General features: G+C 49.2%; 1 protein-coding gene across 3 annotated transcripts in view; it reads right to left on the reverse strand.

The window, feature by feature from the left end:
* NEXMIF (neurite extension and migration factor) overlaps positions 1–17495 on the reverse strand; it is a 180149-nt gene that overhangs the window by 54078 nt on the left and 108576 nt on the right. For all 3 annotated transcript variants that reach the window (XM_077186016.1, XM_077186015.1, XM_077186017.1), the window contains one exon: positions 3232–3366. The gene's annotated coding sequence lies outside the window, so the exon portion shown is untranslated. The remainder of the gene's footprint in view (positions 1–3231; positions 3367–17495) is intronic.

Raw genomic sequence — 17495 nt, forward strand, 5'->3', positions numbered from 1 at the left:
CAAAAATGCCAACACTGGTAAACACAGGACATCCTCCAGGCACAAAGCCCATAACCCTTATTTTATGGAGACTTTGGAAAAGTGATTACCAGCATCAGCTGGCACAGGAGAGACCAGCACACACCTGACAGGGGTGGAGGTTTGCAGGAGAGCCCCCAGGAAACCATCTCTGCTTCCAGACTAGCATGGGGCAGGTAAAGGATGGCAAACAAGCTTAGAAACTCTCACCAAATAATGATGATTGAGGCAATTAAGAAATATACAAAATGGTGAAATACTGTAAAGGCACACAAGGAATGAGCAAGTTACTGGCAAAATCTGTGAATGCCCAGGTGTGTCTGTGTGGGTGAGATGGACAGGGCCAGGGACCCCTCTGTATTCACAGCAGCATTCTCCATGCAGGGGTGTGCCATAGAAACATGGGACATCCTGGGCTTGAAGGGACTAACAGGATCATTGAATCCAAGTCCTGCACAGGACACAATCCTGTCCCTTGGAGTGGCATCCCAACCCTCCTGCAGCTCTGGCAGCCTTGGCACCATTCCCTGGGGAGCCTGGGCACTGCCAGCACCCTCTGGGGGCAGAACCTTTCCCTAAAATCCAACCTAACCCTGCCCTGGCCCAGCTCCAGCCCCTCCCTGGGCCTGTCCCTGGGCCAGGGATGTATTTCAGCCTAATTCCAGTCTGGGTTGAACATTTGCTGAAGCACTGCTGACACCCTTTTCCCCAGACACAGCTATTTATGGTAGTGTTGGGATTCTGGGTGCTTGTGGAGTTGACTTTTTGTGTCACAAAGCACCTGCACATCCAAGGGTTCCCTTGGATTGAGTGAGCAGGAAGGGATTTGTGATAATGGAGGGAATGGGAAAACATTTCTTAGGGACTATGGAAGAGCCTCAATGGGCTCAGCACATGGACACAGGACAGAGCATCCCCCACATCCTCCTTCTTTTAACACTTTATTGCTGCTCCTGAAAAATGGGATTTTCCTTTCCTCTCCTGGCTTTAGATGTTCAGATAGAAAAGAAGCTCCCAAGGCAATGGGAAGCATCAGGGCTTTGCTCCAGCCTTGTCCAGTGGGAGTTCCCAGAGCAAACAGGAACTGCAAGGCAAGGCTGGATGGCAGTGAGTCAGGGAGGCAGAGAGGCGTGAAAACAGGATGGATGGGAAGGCAATAAACCCACAGTATTTCACTGAGGGACTCAGCTCCTGCATCACCTCCATCCATCAGCACCAGCAGGGCCAGCCAGGGCTCTGCTCACACCAGTGGCACTGGCACAGGAGGGGCTGTGGCCATGTGGGAGCATCACCAAGCCAAGGGCTGAGGCCACCCAACATCCACCCCCTGCAGCAGCTCAGATCCCCCTCCAGAACAACAGGGAAAACACTCCAGCTTTTATCTGTACATGAGAGAAAAGGGATGGGGCAAATCCCACACCCAGGAAAGGCCCTGCTGGTGGATGCAGGATTGAAACAGGGACTCTGTCCAGGAAGGATGAAAAGGGCTCAGCCATCCTGGGTCTGACCTGCTTCAGGAAGAGGAACCTGAGGAATATGCTTAAAAAGGAAAGTTGTTCCCTGCAAAAATCTGGGAAACAATTCAAAGGGTCAAATCAGAAAAAGGTCACCCTCAAAACTCCCAGTGTCCCTCATCCCCCATTTCTCATGGAAGCACAAAGCAGGGCAGCTTCTTTTTGGGACCAACATGGGAAACCTCTCCTCTCTCTTTATCTACAAAGAAATCACAAAAAGATCACCAGGAAACAGAGGATGGGAACCACCTCAGTGCTTTATCTTCTGGAGCTCCAGTCCATTTCAGAAAGAGTCCCTCCTTTTTCAGAAGGATTTTAACAGGTTCCTGCACCTCCTGCCATCACTGCCCATCTCTTGCTCCAGAGATCCAGCCACAATTCCAGAGCAAAAATCTCCATGCATGAGCTTTGCCTGCACACCAGGCTCATGGCATTGATTCCACAGAGAGCTGGCACCTCCCAAAACAGAGGTTTTTGTTTTCTCCCAACCTCCCAGCCTCCTCAGCTGGTTGGCCCAGCTGACCCACAGCTGGGGGCACCCACCCAGGCTCTGAGTAAATCCCACCACTCTCTCCCCAAAAAGAAGCAAATTCCCCGTTAGAACTGCAGCAAACTCAGGCAATCAGCAAGAAGAAAGCTTTTTAAAGAGATATAACCCAGGATTTCTGTGTTGAAACACACGCCACAGATGGTGGAGCAGACGAGGATTAATTCATGAATCATATTTCTTAAACGATACAATCTCTCTTTTCACTTCCATACTTTCCCTTTTTGACTCAGAAGCAGGGATTTAAGATGCCCTTCCCAGATATGAATTTTGCATGAACAAACATTGCAGGGGTAAAAAAAAAAACCAACAAAACCAACAAACCCACAACAGCAATAAACCAGAAAACCCAGATGTTTAAAGAAAAGTTCTCCAATGTAAGTGAAGGCACATCCTGTCCATCTACACAAGAACATGTGTGGAAATACAATATATGCAAGCACAGAGCTGGGAATGGGGTGAGGAAACGAGCTCCCCACCATTTGGAGCTCACTAATGCTTCAGCCAGGGTTCTGGATTGCACCAAAGCTGATTTTCCATCTCCTCCTATCTCATCCCCACCCTCGCAGCAAAAGGAAAGCCTGGAGGCAAACATTTCCAGGAGAGGCCTCCTGGCTCTGCCAGTCAGTCTGTGCCTCCTCCAGCCCCCATCAACGCTTCCCTTCGGAAAATCCCAGCGCAGGCACGGCCAGCTCGCTCTCCAGGAAAAGCTCCCGGAGCTCAGGGGCTGCAGAGAGCAGCAGCAAGGCAAAACATCCTGCCCCACAGGAGCACACAGCTCACCACCCCAGCTGAGAGGGGTTTGAAGTGGGGAAGAGAGAAGGAAATGACACAAGAGCTCTTCAGCAGCGGGAGGCTCCGATATCCCGGCTCCCTCCCGGCTGGGGAGCTCCTTCAGACCAGCCACAGCCATGCCAGCCTGAGCAGAGCCTCTGCTTACCCCAGGCAGGAGCAGAACCAGCACCAGCACCCCAAACTGCCCCTCCTGGGCACCTCCTCACCTTGCTTTGATCAGCAAAGCAGCATTTCAGTCATTTTTTTCCACTTTGCACACAGAGCAGCTGTGTGTGTGCTTAACAGCTTCTTTACACAGTCTTGCACTTCCTATTGTAGCTTTACACACAGAATAAGAGTGAAAAAAAAATCACTTACCCTTCAATTATTTCAACCTTTCCCTGCTCTGTGCGTGACGTGGGCTTCTCTTTTGGTTACTATTTCCAGATTTGGTCTTTGGGTAGGTGAATGGAAGAGGAGAATGACAGGAGTTGTATTTGATGACGATGGAGACTGTAAAATAAAGAGAAGCATTTTCAGCACAGAGCAGTCCTCCCCTATACATACAGATCAGATTATATTAAATTAAATTAGTGACACCTACATAAATGCTTCCTACTGTTTTTATGCACACATACAAATATCACAACTGTCAAGGAGAATGCGGCTGTCAGTGATACAGCAGGGGGGAAAAAAGAGCAATTTCTAAAATGGAAGGGGAAAAAAGGAAATCTAGGCTAACAACCAGCATTTGAGCAGCAGCAAAGGGGTCTGCAGGAGGGCCAGGAGGCAGCTGGGACTGCCACGGGAGCACTGGAAAGGGCTGGAGCAGAGGACAGCATGGAAGGAGCACGGGTAGAGAAACTGCAACAACAACCCTGACAAAACGCTCCTCTGCTTCCCAAAATACCACATCAGCTTGTGAGGAAGGGAGGAAGGAGCCGAGAGAGAGCTTCAGGAAACACAATTCCCCCATCCCCTGCAACCATGGAAGGACTCCTGGCACGGGAAGGAATTAATAACGTGGTCATCGTAGCAGCAAGTACCCCCCTAAAAACCAGATGAATCTCCCACCATCTGCTTTAATAGCAGAATTTCTGCTAAGTGGTTTTCCCCTCCACAGCCCCACATACCCATGTAAACAGACAAACAAACCATTTGGCTTCCTGCAGTCCCGGGGAACGCAGCTGCTCCGAGCAGGGCTCGCTGCCTTTGAGACGGTGCCAGGGTTGAATTCCTGCCATCCCATCTACTCCCACACCTCTGCCCACACCCTGCTCCTCTGCAGCCTCCCTAAGGTTTGGGGTACCCCCAGATCACTGCCCATTGAACACGGCAGCTGGGATCCCTAAAATGCCCTTTGATTGTAGCTGAGGAGAACAAGGGAGGTGAGGAATCAGAGGAATGGACTTCCATGCTATTTATTATTTTCCTTGTGGCATCTCTCCCATCCTCTGTATGCAACTGGCACCTCCAGCACCATGAGTCCCAGCCCAAACACTGAAAACACCTCAAAAAAAGCATATTTACAAAATCACTTGGAAGATGCCACGGCAGGCAGTGGAAAAAACCAACCCCCCGAGTCAAGGAGATTGTCTGCTTGGTTGGAAAAACACAAAGGTCACCGCAAGGAGTATATAAAAATACATGCTAACATTGAAGAGGTATAAACATAACACTAAATAACGCTTTTTATACCCAGCTCACCATTTAACACTTGCCCAGAGGCCTTTGATAAATCCCAGGTGCCTGAACAAAGCAAGGAAGCTTTTTCATTGCTATTTAGCAAAACAGGGAAAGTAAAGCACAAGAGAATAAAACTGTTCAAGACATCAAGGACCAAGTCAGAAAGAAACAGCCAGGTCTCCACATCCAGCTCTTCCATAGCCAAATGCCCTGCCAGGCTGCTGGATGGAAATAGAAATACTATTGTTAGCCCCAAGCCATGCAGACTCATTAACATTTATTTTAGTGCTATAAAATATATTTTTAAATACTTGAAGCAATAATCTGGAGGAAGTGCTAAAAGCTAGGAGCATATTTTCAATATGTCCCAGCTTTTCCAGGGAGATTTGAGACCTCCTGGAAAGACAGCGACCGTCTCAGAGGCTGTGGGAGCATGAGGGCACCTCCAGCCACCCAGCAGATGCAATTCCCTGCCCTTGCTTCTGCTCCCAGATTGTTCAGTGAGAGGGAAGTCTAAAAATGTCATTGATTGTAATTACTTGTGGACAGCAGAATCCCCAAAGGATCGTTTCCCACAGGCTTTTAATGCGTGTGGGTGTTTATATGGGAGTAACATTTGGAAACAGGGGAACCTGATGCCTGTGGGGTCACCTTCTCACCAGCAGAAACCCTTCAGCAGGGACAAATCCTGCTGAGCACCTTCCACAGGGCCCAGGTCCCTCATCCTGAAAGTTCATGGAGACGAAGGATGTCAGAATTATCAGGAGCATCTCCCCATCCTTGTGAAGAGCAGCAGCCCCATTGATCCTCCAGCTCTTAGGAGAGGGGTTTGGGCTGGTGGAGAGGAGGTGTGGTTATTCCAGAGGCACCCATAAGCACATGCAGAGAAAACCATGGTGTGGGAGAAGAGATTCAACAGGGAACAGGATCCAGAGGTACACAGGGACACACAGAGCACAGGGCCCTGTTCCTGCCACGCCCAAATGGATCAAGCATATGGAGAATCCAGTTCATCTTAAATAAACATTCCATAACACAGCTCCTGCTTTCCATCTGACCCAGCCAGCCCTGGATAAAATAAAATGGGAGGAGCCAGGGACAGAGAAGAAACAGTTCTCTGTCGCAGACATCTTTTATGAAAAAGCTTTTCTTTAAGATTTTTCCTCCTGAGAAGCTGAGAGGCCTCAGGAACAAAATGGAACCAATGGTTATCTGCTGCTGTGGAGTGCAACAGGTGCATCTGGGATTGGCCCATGTTAATTGTTTTTAATTAATGGCCAATCACAGTCAGCTGGCTCAGACTCACTGTCCAAGCCTCTGTTATCATTTCATTCCTTTTCTATTCTTAGCCAGCCTTCTGATGAAATCCTTTCTTCTATTCTTTTAGTATAGTTTTAATGTAATATATATAATAAAATAATAAATCAAGCCTTCTGAAACATGGAATCAGATCCTCATCTCTTCCCTCAACCTGAGACCCCTTTGAACACCGTCACAGTTCTCTCCCTTTTCCTTGTCAAAATGTTGTTGGAAATTTCATGTTTCATTAATTTGGACAGTCTTTAATCAGTGTTCTGTTGGGGGAAACAAAGGACCATGACCATTTGTGCAGTTCCAGAGCAGGTTCTATAGATGTCCACTGTGCTTTGCCATGCCAAGCTTGGAGACACCTTCCCCAGCATCAGGAGGACCAGCCTGGCCCGGGGCACTGGCCATGGGATGGCACAACAGAGCTGGAGCAGCCGGTGCTCCCAGGTTTCCAGGCACTGGTTCTCCCCTGAGCCCTGGAGCTCAGCAGATTGCAGCAGTTTGGGTGCCCGTCCCTCGACAAAATCTGCACCAGGCACCGAGATCAAAGTCAAAAGGAACATTTGTTCTACAAGAAAACACATTGCAAACGACCCCTAACAAATTGCAGCTGCTGGAGCAGCCAGCTCAGAGCACAGCAGCATTTCCCAGCCCCGTTGTTACTGCGGGCGCTGCGCCGAATGTGCGAGTGGCAGCGCAGGCACAGCCACAGTTTGTGTTTCAGTAAAAATTACAGAGCTGGAGAGGCAGCTCTGCTCTTCCCTGCATTGCTTCCCTCACGTTTTGATGCCCATTAAATTCCTTCCCATTTAGTTGCTTTATTTCAGCTCCTGGCTGCATAAAACAGCTCCGCGAGCGCCGTTGCCGAATAAATAATGGCAAAACTTTCCCTGCAAAAACTCTGAGAGCTGTTATGTAAAGCAGGGAGGGGATCAGCAGATAGAGACAACTTGGAGGCAACCTGAGGGTTGGGATTCTGTGTCAGCTCGATACACAGGGGAAATAACCCTTTAATCCAGTGCAGTGTATTTCATTTACTGTAGTGTTATCCAGTTCGAAGATGTTATGAAAGGAATCCCTGGAGAGACTTAAGACTTCAAAACCAGCCTGAGTTTGAACTTAATTCCACTGTTGCGAAAGGCTGGAGCTGTGGAAGATGACCTTTTCCATACCTTGGATGCCAGGAGCCATCCTGCCTCATAATGTCACGCCAAATTAGAATATTCTCTTCTTGTTTTACTCGGGATTTTGTTTTGTCGTTTCTTTTTAATTAAAATCATCTGTCACTGTTAATGAAATGGGGGGAAAGAGAAGAAAAAATATCATAACACCAAAAAAAAAAATTAAAGTTGGTGATGTCCAGAGAGATGGAGAGAGTCAAAAAGCTGGATAATTAACAGAGGAACTCTCACCTCCCCATGAGATCATCACCAGAGCCCAGGTCAGGACCAAAGGATCACCAGTGCCATCTCCTTGCTGCTCATCACCTGAACAAAACAAAGGGATGCTCCCCACACACATCCCCCAGATCCCACTGGCAGCAGGGCCTTGGGTGGGCTCTTCTCCAATAGGAAATGAGGGGGAAAATACTTTTGAAGTGCAAATCCCAAAGTTGTTCAGGTCTTGCCAAGGTTATCCTGAATGAAAGTTCAGAAATACTTGAGAAAAACCAACCCATAAATCCATGCTAGTGAACCAGAAGCTGGTGGAACCCCAGGGGTGAAGTGTGTGGTCTCATCTTTCACCAGCTGCAGGAGCTTCCCTGCCCAGGGGGTATTTTTAAGGAACCCTGCAGGAATTCATTGAACAAGTGATGGAAATCCCAATTAAGTTGTTCACTACTGTTAACTGCTTCCATGGACTTTCCTGTTTGGAGGTGAACCATAAAAGGCCAGTTTTCACTCGCTGCATCTTCCAAGTCAGATTGTGAGTGCAATTAAATGTAAATTTGTATTTTCCAAAAATAGGGTTCCCCCACAAAATACTAAATTAATTACAAAATGTATTCCTAATGTGAAATTATTTAGCCTGTTAAAGCGGTACAAACAGCTTTATTGGATCATTAATGGTTAGAAATGTTCAGTCAGCACAGTTGGAAAAAATGTAAACTAAATATGTCAAGGATACGTTGCTTTCTCCACTCACTATTTTTTTAATGTCTTATTTCATGGTAGATAAGTGAAAAATCTTTTTACCTGACTTAGTAAGAGGCTCATTTACTCATGCAAATTTAAAACCAAGTGTCATAATACAATGAAATTATAAAAACATATCAAAAAGGAGTTAGTGAGTCACTAAATTTACCTCCTAATGGAGTTCAAGCTGTCTTATACAGTTGTATGTTAATGGGAAGAGCTCTGGTGGTCTGTAAATATCAGAGCAGAGCTCAGCAACCATCCCATGTGCCCGGGGTTTCTGGAGAAGCCCTTTGGGTTTCCAGCCCTCCACACCTGAGGAAATCTAAGGGAAACTCAGGTTTTGATCCCAGCCAAGGTGAGAAATACAGCCAGCATTAAATAAATTAAAATCCACTGCTATGAGCTCTGGGCAGCCCCAGGCTCTGCAGAGCCACATCCCAAGCTCCGGTACAAGACCTGGGGTGATCTGCAGGTGTGATCCTCAACATCCATAGGGATTTTCCTAATCCATCCAGCATATTAGGGCTGACATGGGGAAGCACTGACTTTGTGGGCTGGAAGATACTGAGCAACACGAGGGCTTGCCTGGGAATCTGGGCAGATCCGAGTAACAAATTAAAGTGGTGCCTCTGAAACAACAGCAGCAACCCAGGTGCCAGGGTAGGAGCAGGATCCTGGCTGGGCTTTTTTCACTCACTGATAGTCCAAGGACAGCACTAACATGAAATCTTTACATTCTGGAACAATCTCATTCCAAGAGTGAGGAAAGATGGTGTAGGAGAAAAAGGGAGGGCCAAGGTTAAGAGATGACCAGTCCACCCAACAGAGCTCCAAAATCCATCAAAACCAAAGCACCCACTGAACAGGGTGGGAAAAAGAGGCCTCAGCAGAGAAATTGGCTTAAGATACAGGGAGGCAACTTCTTAAAGGTGCAAATGTCCCTACAACATCTTCCAGTGACTAAAGGGGCTCCAGAAGAGCTGCAGGGGGACTTAATGGGAATGGAGGGACAGGACACAGGGAATGGCTCCCACTGCCAGGGGGCAGCAATAAATGGGATAGTGGGAAGGAATTCCTGGCTGTGAGGGTGGGCAGGCCCTGGCACAGGTGCCCAGAGCAGCTGGGGCTGCCCCTGCATCCCTGGCAGTGCCCAAGGCCAGGCTGGACCCTGGGGCTGGAGCAGCCTGGGACAGTGGGAGGTGTCCCTGCCATGGCAGGGGTGGCACTGGGTGATCTTCAAGGTCCCTTTCAACCAAGCCATTCTGGCATTCCCTGACACCCCTGTGCCTGTCCCTGGGGGCAGGTTTGGGTTTGGGTGCCAGCCCAGCAGGACGAGGTGGCTGCAGCAGAGGGGACAGAGGGAGGCTGTGGCCCCATGCAGCCCCTTCAGCTGCTGAAGGGCAAAACTGGGGTCCAGCACACCACAAAAGGAAGAAATAAATATTCCCAGTGCTTCCTGACCTGGCAGAAAATCGTGAAAATAAGGCCCTGTAAGGAGAGGAGGCGAGGGAACTAATGGGAAAACATCTTGTTGCATTAAGGGCTGTGTTAAAGGTTTACAGCATCATCTCCAGACAAGTCCACTGATATTCCCGAGCCCTCATCGATCCACAGGTCAAACCAGGAACGAAAAATATCAATTTCAGAAAATATCACTGGCTGAGATACAATAAACCTACCCTGTCCCTATGCACAGGTAAATAGAGAGACCTTTCCACGTGAGAGAGAAACCTGCCAGAGAGCTTGGCTGTAACTACAAAATCCCTGACCTGTCCCCATCTGTAACACTCACAGGCTGATACAAGGAATTAGGGAGATGTCCTACATAACTGCTTTAATTAATTTGTGAAATTTTGCACCCTTCCTGGAGGCGGGCAACGTGGCCCTCTGTGCTCCCTTGGATTGCCACCGCTCTCAATTTTATTTTTATCCCGGGTTCGATATGAATCAGGCTTTGCAAAAGACAAAACAACCCACTGTAATCATCCAGCATGCCAATTAAACTAAAAGATACCCTGGAAATTAAAATTAAATGCCATATCTATGAAAAGCAGCAGACAGCTTCCTCAGAAACAACAAAAAAAGCCCATTTTACAGGAACACGACTGTGGCAGCCCCAAAATCAGCGCCAAAGCACTTCTGTAACTTACTGCCACCCTTCACATCTGCATACTGGAGGTCTTCATCAAACTGGGTATGTTTTTGCACGTTTATCATCAAGATTTATTGAAGTTGATTCCATAAATTTCATTGAGTTGTTCACTGCTGCTATTTGTTTCCAAGGCAACAAATGCACTTTGCCCAAGCTGCACAGTACATCACAATTGTTCAGGATTTGGGGGTCCCTGCCCCTGGTGCTGCACAGCACCAGCACCTCCCAACACCAGCCTGGCAGTGCTGGCAATTAACAAATGTGGGGGGTATTTCTGGAAAAAACAATCCCTATTAGGGGAGAAAAATGTCAAATGAAGCAGGCAGGGAGCAGGTTGCTGGCGAGAAGGTGGGATTTGTGCAAAGCCCCCGCTCCCATCTCATTTACACCTCGGATAGCTGGAGGTTGAGAAATCCATTCGCAGGTTCAGGAGGAGCTGGAAGGTTCTTTCTGCACAAAATAATGACAGGAAGTCGCCTCTTTGTCATCATTGTGGAGAAAGGGACAACAGAAGTAGTGAGGGGAATGGAGAGGAGGAGAATTTACAAACACTGCACAAGCAGCTCCCCATCGGCAGCACCCAGAGGCACAGAAAACTTGCAGGCAACCTTGGAAAAGTTTGGCTTGGGATAAGAAAAACCAAGCACCAACTGAAAGGAAGCATTGCTGACCAATTTCCTGCTCTTTGAAAAGTGGCATCACTGCTGTCCTGGCCCCACCAGTGCTGGAAAAGCTCAGGAGCACCTCTCCCTCTGCACCACAGCCCTGTGGCACAAGGCACGGTGCTAATCCACACAGCACCACCAGAACATCTCATGAGTAAGTGGCAGTGACAGAGGCAACCTCAGCTGCAGGAAGGCAAAATTCAAATGCAGCAGACCAAGGCAAAGCAGGTTCTGCTCCTGGGGACTCCTCTGGGAAAAGCCTCCCCCAAAAAGCCATTCCATCAGCATTTCTAAAAACAAAACCAATCTCGGACACAGCAAAGATGTTTCAACAGGACACAGCATTTTTCCAAAGATAATGAAGATATTTTTGTTTATCTGTCAAAAGCAAATATCCACAACTGAAAGAAGGGGTGGCTGCCAAACTCAGCACACCAGGGCTGGCTGGTACTGACTGAACTGGAAACTTCATGGTGTGAGTCAGGGAAACCTGAAAACCATTCAGCTTCCAAACCCAGTCACCAGAGTGCCGTGTAGATGCAGAGGAGACAGCCCCAATTATCCAGAGCACAGGAAGCTGCAATCCCTTCCCTCTTCCCCTTTTTTTTTAAACAAAATTGCTTTGTTGGGTAGCACATTCCCTTGGATTCCCAGAGCGATCAAAAAAGACAGCATCCCTGATGACAAAAGCCACTCGTTTTTCTGCTTTCAGCCTTAGAAACGTTAAAGGATTGTTTGCTTTCTAAGTGCAAGTCCACATTTAAGAGGAATAAAGAATTTCTCTGGCAGGCTGGATCAATGATGCAGCAAGCCAAGCATGCGACCTCCCGCAGGGAGCCTGGGTCCGGCGCTCCTGGAAACAATAAAATAACCTTACACTGCTCCTGATCGACTGCATGATGTGGGGAAGGGGGGGAAAACTTACTCCTGACCCTCAGTGTGGGAAAGGGGGGGAACTTACTCCTGACCCTCGAGGCAAGGAGCCACCCCCTTCTGAATGAACCGGTGGCTTTCATTAGCACTGCTATGATCATTTCATCCCCTTCTCGCCTTGGTCAGACTGGCAGCCAGGATGCCACCCCTGCTTTCAGAGCCGTGGCAGTGGCTGCAGCCCATGGATTGCCCTCTTCTTCCAGGAATGATGTTGGAAACAGACGGTCCTTGAAGAACATCCCACGCTGCCGAAAACACCGAATGTAAGGATATTCTCCAGCCAGCAGCACAAAAGCAGGGAAGGGTATAAATAGCCTTTGAGGAGGGTGTATAAATAGCTGTAGGTAACATTTGTATGCTATAAAAACCCTTCATTTTTGGCCCAGCTTCGCAAGAGTGAGTTTCCTCTCACAGCACTTTGGAGACCGGCTTCCCCTCGCCTTGCAGGCAGCACAGCAGGGAGAGGGCAGGGACTGCTCTGAATCCACTACTGCAGCCCTTGAAAAATGGTGGGAGTGAATTTCCTTGCTGTTTGAAAGAGACCCTATCAAGGCTATCCTAATAGGAGACCAAAAATTGGATATATTGGGCTAGATCCTCCTGCAGGTGACAGGCATGGGGCAGTGTGGAGCTGGAGGGGGGGGGTGATTTCCATGTGCCTTCCTTTGACATAAAACCCAAGTGATTACATGGCCACAGACACATCTCAAGCTCTCCCTCTCCGAAACAAATCCTATCTGTCCAAGTGGGAATGGGGCACTGCCAGCTCCAGGCTGTGGGAGCAGTGTGGTGACAGTGGCATCTGCACATCAGGCCACCCCTCTGCCTGGGCCATTCTCAACAACCAGCAGAGGATACAAATGCTCTTTAAAAGGCCTTATTTGCCTCCCAGGCTATTTGCTGGCGGTGCAGCCTGTGGTTCACACAGCCAAAGCAGTGGGAATTTCACATTCTGACCGGCTCAGCTCAGCTGTCCCCTTTCCTGTACCACAGCATCACCACCCCCAAAGATGCTCCAGCCCAACCCCATCGCTCTCCACACCCTCGTCGCTTCTCCCGCTGACGAAGCAGGGTCCTGGCACATCCCCACAGCCCCGATCCCAGCTCCCATCCCTCCCAACAGCCCCGGGGAAGCCGGGCAGGGAGCAGCCCCCTCCCGCACCGCCTCCCCGGGGAGCGGGGCTCAGAACAAGGCTCGGGATGAGCGCTGAGCGCTGGCACCGCTCGCCCACCCCCGGGAGCGGCTCCCCGTGGCGTGCAGGTGGCTCCTTTCATTCCTGATTACTCCTCAGCCTTCCTTCGGGCTGGCACCGTGCCTGGGTCAAACTCTGCAGCGAGCGGGTCACCCCACGGAACAGCCGCTCCAGGGATGCTCCCGGGCTGGGCTGCATCCCGGCTCACCCCACGGAGGATGGGACACACCCCACAGAGGATGGGACACACCATGGAGGATGGGACACACCACAGAGGATGGGACACACCATGGAGGATGGGACACACCATGGAGGATGGGACACACACCCCACGGAGGATGGGACACACACCCCACGGAGGATGGGACACACCACAGAGGATGGGACACCAGGTCCCAAATTTGCCCTCTCCAGGGCAAATGCTTCTCCCCTCAGCAATGTGATGCCCCCCAGCCAAAAGCTGGCACAGCATGAGAGCTGCAGAGTTGAGCTATTTGAAAAATCCCTGTTGAATTTGTCCATCAATTCATCAATGAGAAAATGTTGTGTCAGAATATGCTGGTTTTAGCAGAAATCACACCAGGAATGTCTCAGAAACCCCAGAATCCAGAGTAGATCACAGCATCATCTCCCAGGCAGAGACCTGGGTTCAGGACCCTGCTGCGTCCACTTCCCACCAAGCATATCCCAAACCTCCAGGGACAAAGCCTAGGGAGCAAAATCCCTGGAGCAAAACCTTCCAAGGTTGTGGAGCAAAAACCACCCAAGGTTGTGCAGCAAAAACCATGCAAGGGTGTGGAGCAAAAACTTCCAAGGAAGGTTGTGGAGCAAAACCCATGCAAAGTTGTGGAGCAAAAACCATGCAGGGGTGTGGAGCAAAACCTTCCAAGGTTGTGGAGCAAAAACCACCCAAGGGTTGTGGAGCACCACAAAAAGGCACACGTGTGTGGACAAGCCTCTACAAAGCAAAAAACGCAGCCTGTAAAATCCACAGCTCCACAGGCTGGTAACAGCAGCTCTCCCTGTTCTTCAATAAAGCTGGGAAGTACAGGACTCCACTGGAGGATCCCAGCATCCTCCAGACCAGGCAGGCACTTTGGGTAGTTTGGCCTTTTTTAACTTTGCCCAAGCCCTGCTTTAGTTCATTTTGGGCACAGGGTGTTTCCCAGTCTGGATCTGACCCTTCAGCTGAAGCTCTCCATGTGTTTGAGGGCCTGTACCAGCAGGGACTGTGTGTATTTGTGGGAGAATGAAGGAGCTCATTCAGGGATTTGCTGAGATGAAAGGAAAAACCTTAATTAAAATAAGTTTTAAAGCCCATCAAGACTTTTTTTTCTCTTATTCAGATTAGCAGCCATGCTAAGATTCCACTCTGACTCCAAAAGTGCTGCTTCCCTTCTGCCATGGTTAGACACCACACCCCACACCAACCTCAGAAAACAGAAATAGGGGGGAAAGCACATCTGCCAGTAACTAAAATTATACAGACTTCTCCAAGAATGTAAAGTAATGCCCTTATTTTGTAAAAAACTCATGACAAAAAACTTATTTTGTAAAAAGCTCATGACAAGCACTGCTGGGAGCACACCACTACTCACAGAGGGTCCAACAGCTTTCCTTCCTCATAGAACCATGGAATGGTTGGGGTGGGAATGGACCTTGAAGCTCACCCAGTGCCACCCCTGCCATGGCAGGGACACCTCCCACCATCCCAGGCTGCTCCCAGCCCCAGTGTCCAGCCTGGCCTTGGGCACTGCCAGGGATCCAGGGGCAGCCCCAGCTGCTCTGGGCACCTGTGCCAGGGCCTGCCCACCCTGCCAGGGAAGAAAAGGCAGCTTCACACAAGGGTTTGGGTGACAAGGACACTCATTGATTGCCCTGTGGATTCTCCAGAGCCAGCAGACGCTGACAGGAGCAGCCTGACTGAGCAACTCCAACCACCCAGGCACGAGCTCTCAGCTCAGCTCAGGGCAAAGGCAGAGGTGGGGCAAGGACACATGGCCACAACAGGCTGACTTTTAAAGGAAAATCCCAAAGCCACAGAAGCTCTGCATGTTCACAACACTCACAACTGATCCTGGCAGAGACGGAGCAATGAGTGATCAACAGCGCATGAGAAATGCAATTTAACATTGCAGCCCCCCAATCCCTGACTCTGCTTCCACCACTGTTTGTGATCCCCAGGCATCCCCAGCACCTCCAGGAGAGAATTCTTTGAGGAACATCTGCAGAATTACAGCAACAATCTCACACAAGCACGTTTTACCACAAGGAGCAAGCACAGAGAGTCTCCCTGCCATAATTCCAACTAACAAAACTGAATCAAAGACAACAAAAATCCTTTGTGCTCAGAGGTTTCTGCAGCAACACCAGTCCTGACCTTCCAGTCACCCATCTGCCCTCCAGCCCCAGAGTACAGGATTTGGATGCTTGCTGTGATATACAGCAAGGCAGGGAAGAGGAAAAACAGCATTTCCAGGCAAACCTTTTGACAGATATCTATTCTCAACTCCACAGCAGCCCAAGCCAGGGCATTACCTGTACTGCATCCCAGGTATGATAATATCAAACCATCAGTTTGATATTGAGATTGCTTTAAGAAAAAGAAAAACCAAATTGATTTCTTGGGAGGATAAACTCGCAGCTAAAGGGAAAAACTACAATTACACTTTTCAGCCATGAAAAGTAAATCAGATGGTGCTGAAATCCCAGCAGAAAACACAGATTAATTAAAGTCTGCACTTTCTAAATCTGTTATTCAACTAAACACAGCTGTTAAAAAAATGATGCCTTTGCTGTAATTTCCATGTACATTCATACCACCGAAATACTGCAAAAAACATTATTAAGTGTGTTCAGTGGCTGCTCGAGTTGAACAGGAAAAGAAAGCACACACATATCTTTAATTATGACAAGGACTGCTTTCTTTAAAAGAAAAAAAAATTTACTTGGGAGCTCAAACGCTGCCTCCATGGATGGGCTGGGATTTATTCCAGTGGGAGGAGAGCAGGACTGGGACCTTGAGGTGGAGCAAACCAGCACCATCTCAGCAGGGTGGGAGCTCAGGGTGCTCCCTCCTCCTGCATCACCAGTGGCATCCATCAGCCAGATCCCAGCTCTCCTTCTGGTGCAAACCCACTTGTGCTTCCAAGTGCTTTTGGCCATCTGTCCGTCACAGGCAGCGCTTCCCAATTGCACTGATTTCATTAACCCTAATATATTTTAAGATCTTGCACAGATTAAAAAAAAAAAAAAAACAAACCCCAATCCACCATCAGTTATTCTGCAGGGCCTCATCTAAAAGCCCATCAAGGCCAGGAGAGGCTGGTGCTGACCCCTGTGGATCCAGCTCTGCTTCCACACTTTATTTATCAATTATTCATCAGGAGACAGCTCAGTTACCAACGCAGGGAAATCCTACAGAACACAAGTCCTGGTCCCTCTGCACATCCCAGTCCCTGCCAGGCTCTGAGGAAGAGCTCAGAGCTGGCAGAGCACAGCCACACTGCCACCCTGCCAGGTGGGGACACCCCAACACGCCCCAAACAAAAGCTTCCCTTCTCTTTCCCTTCCTTTCTCTCCAAGTCACCATCAAGGCTCAAAACGGAGAAATTGGGATTTCAGTGGGACCTCAGAGGCACTCTGCAATTCAGCCCAGCCAGGAGAAACTTCCATCCCAGCCCACCAGAGCTGTGCCTCCCCTATGGAGGAGAAAGCAGCCCTTGAACCTCACCTCCTCTGCAAGGGGAGAAGGCATGGGAGAGCCTTGCTGCCTCCCAGTGCCTCTGAAATCATTCCAGCTCGAAATATAATGAGGATGATCTAATACAGTCATCTATTAATGTTGGCAAGAGCTCCCTGCCTTAATACCAGCCCAGAAAGTTCCTGTAATGCAGACCTGGGAGGTGACAGCAGTGCCACCAACACCCCCCATGGGCACTGGCACCAGGGGGACTCATCTGTGACCCTGGAGAGGGGAAACCCAGCAGCTGCCCAGGGCCCTGTGAGACACCAGCCACCACTGGGGTGACCCCAGGGCTCTGTGAGACACCAGCCACCACTGGGGTGACCCCAGGGCCCTGTGAGACACCAGCCACCCCTGTGGGCACCCCAGGGCACCCCTGGAGCTGCTGTCCCAGCAGGGAGGGCACCCAGTCACCCCCACTCACAAGGGAGTCCCTGTTTGCATTTAACCTCAACAGAAATCACCATCTCTTCATTCCCCTGCATTCCTTTTTGTTCTTTTTTTTTGTTGCTGGTTTGGTTTGGAGTCTTTATTTTTTTTTTTTTTTAGGAATGCAAAACTGGATGGGAAAAACATACATTCAAAGGTAAGGAGGCTGTAAAGAAAACCACTCTCAAGCCCAGGGAGGCCCTGAGTGTCCTCCCAGTCAGCTGTGTGGGACAAGGAATGTGCTGAACAAACTGGGCTAAGCAACTGCTCCACAACTCTACAGGAAAAGACACTTTTCAGAAGGTTTCACTGTTGCTGGCATGAAACACCTCACTGCACCTATTTATCATTACCTTTTTACCTAATCTACCCAACCCCATCAGCGTGCACCTT

This window comes from Agelaius phoeniceus, chromosome 14 (genome assembly GCF_051311805.1).
Source record: "Agelaius phoeniceus isolate bAgePho1 chromosome 14, bAgePho1.hap1, whole genome shotgun sequence".
Lineage (NCBI taxonomy): Eukaryota > Metazoa > Chordata > Aves > Passeriformes > Icteridae > Agelaius > Agelaius phoeniceus.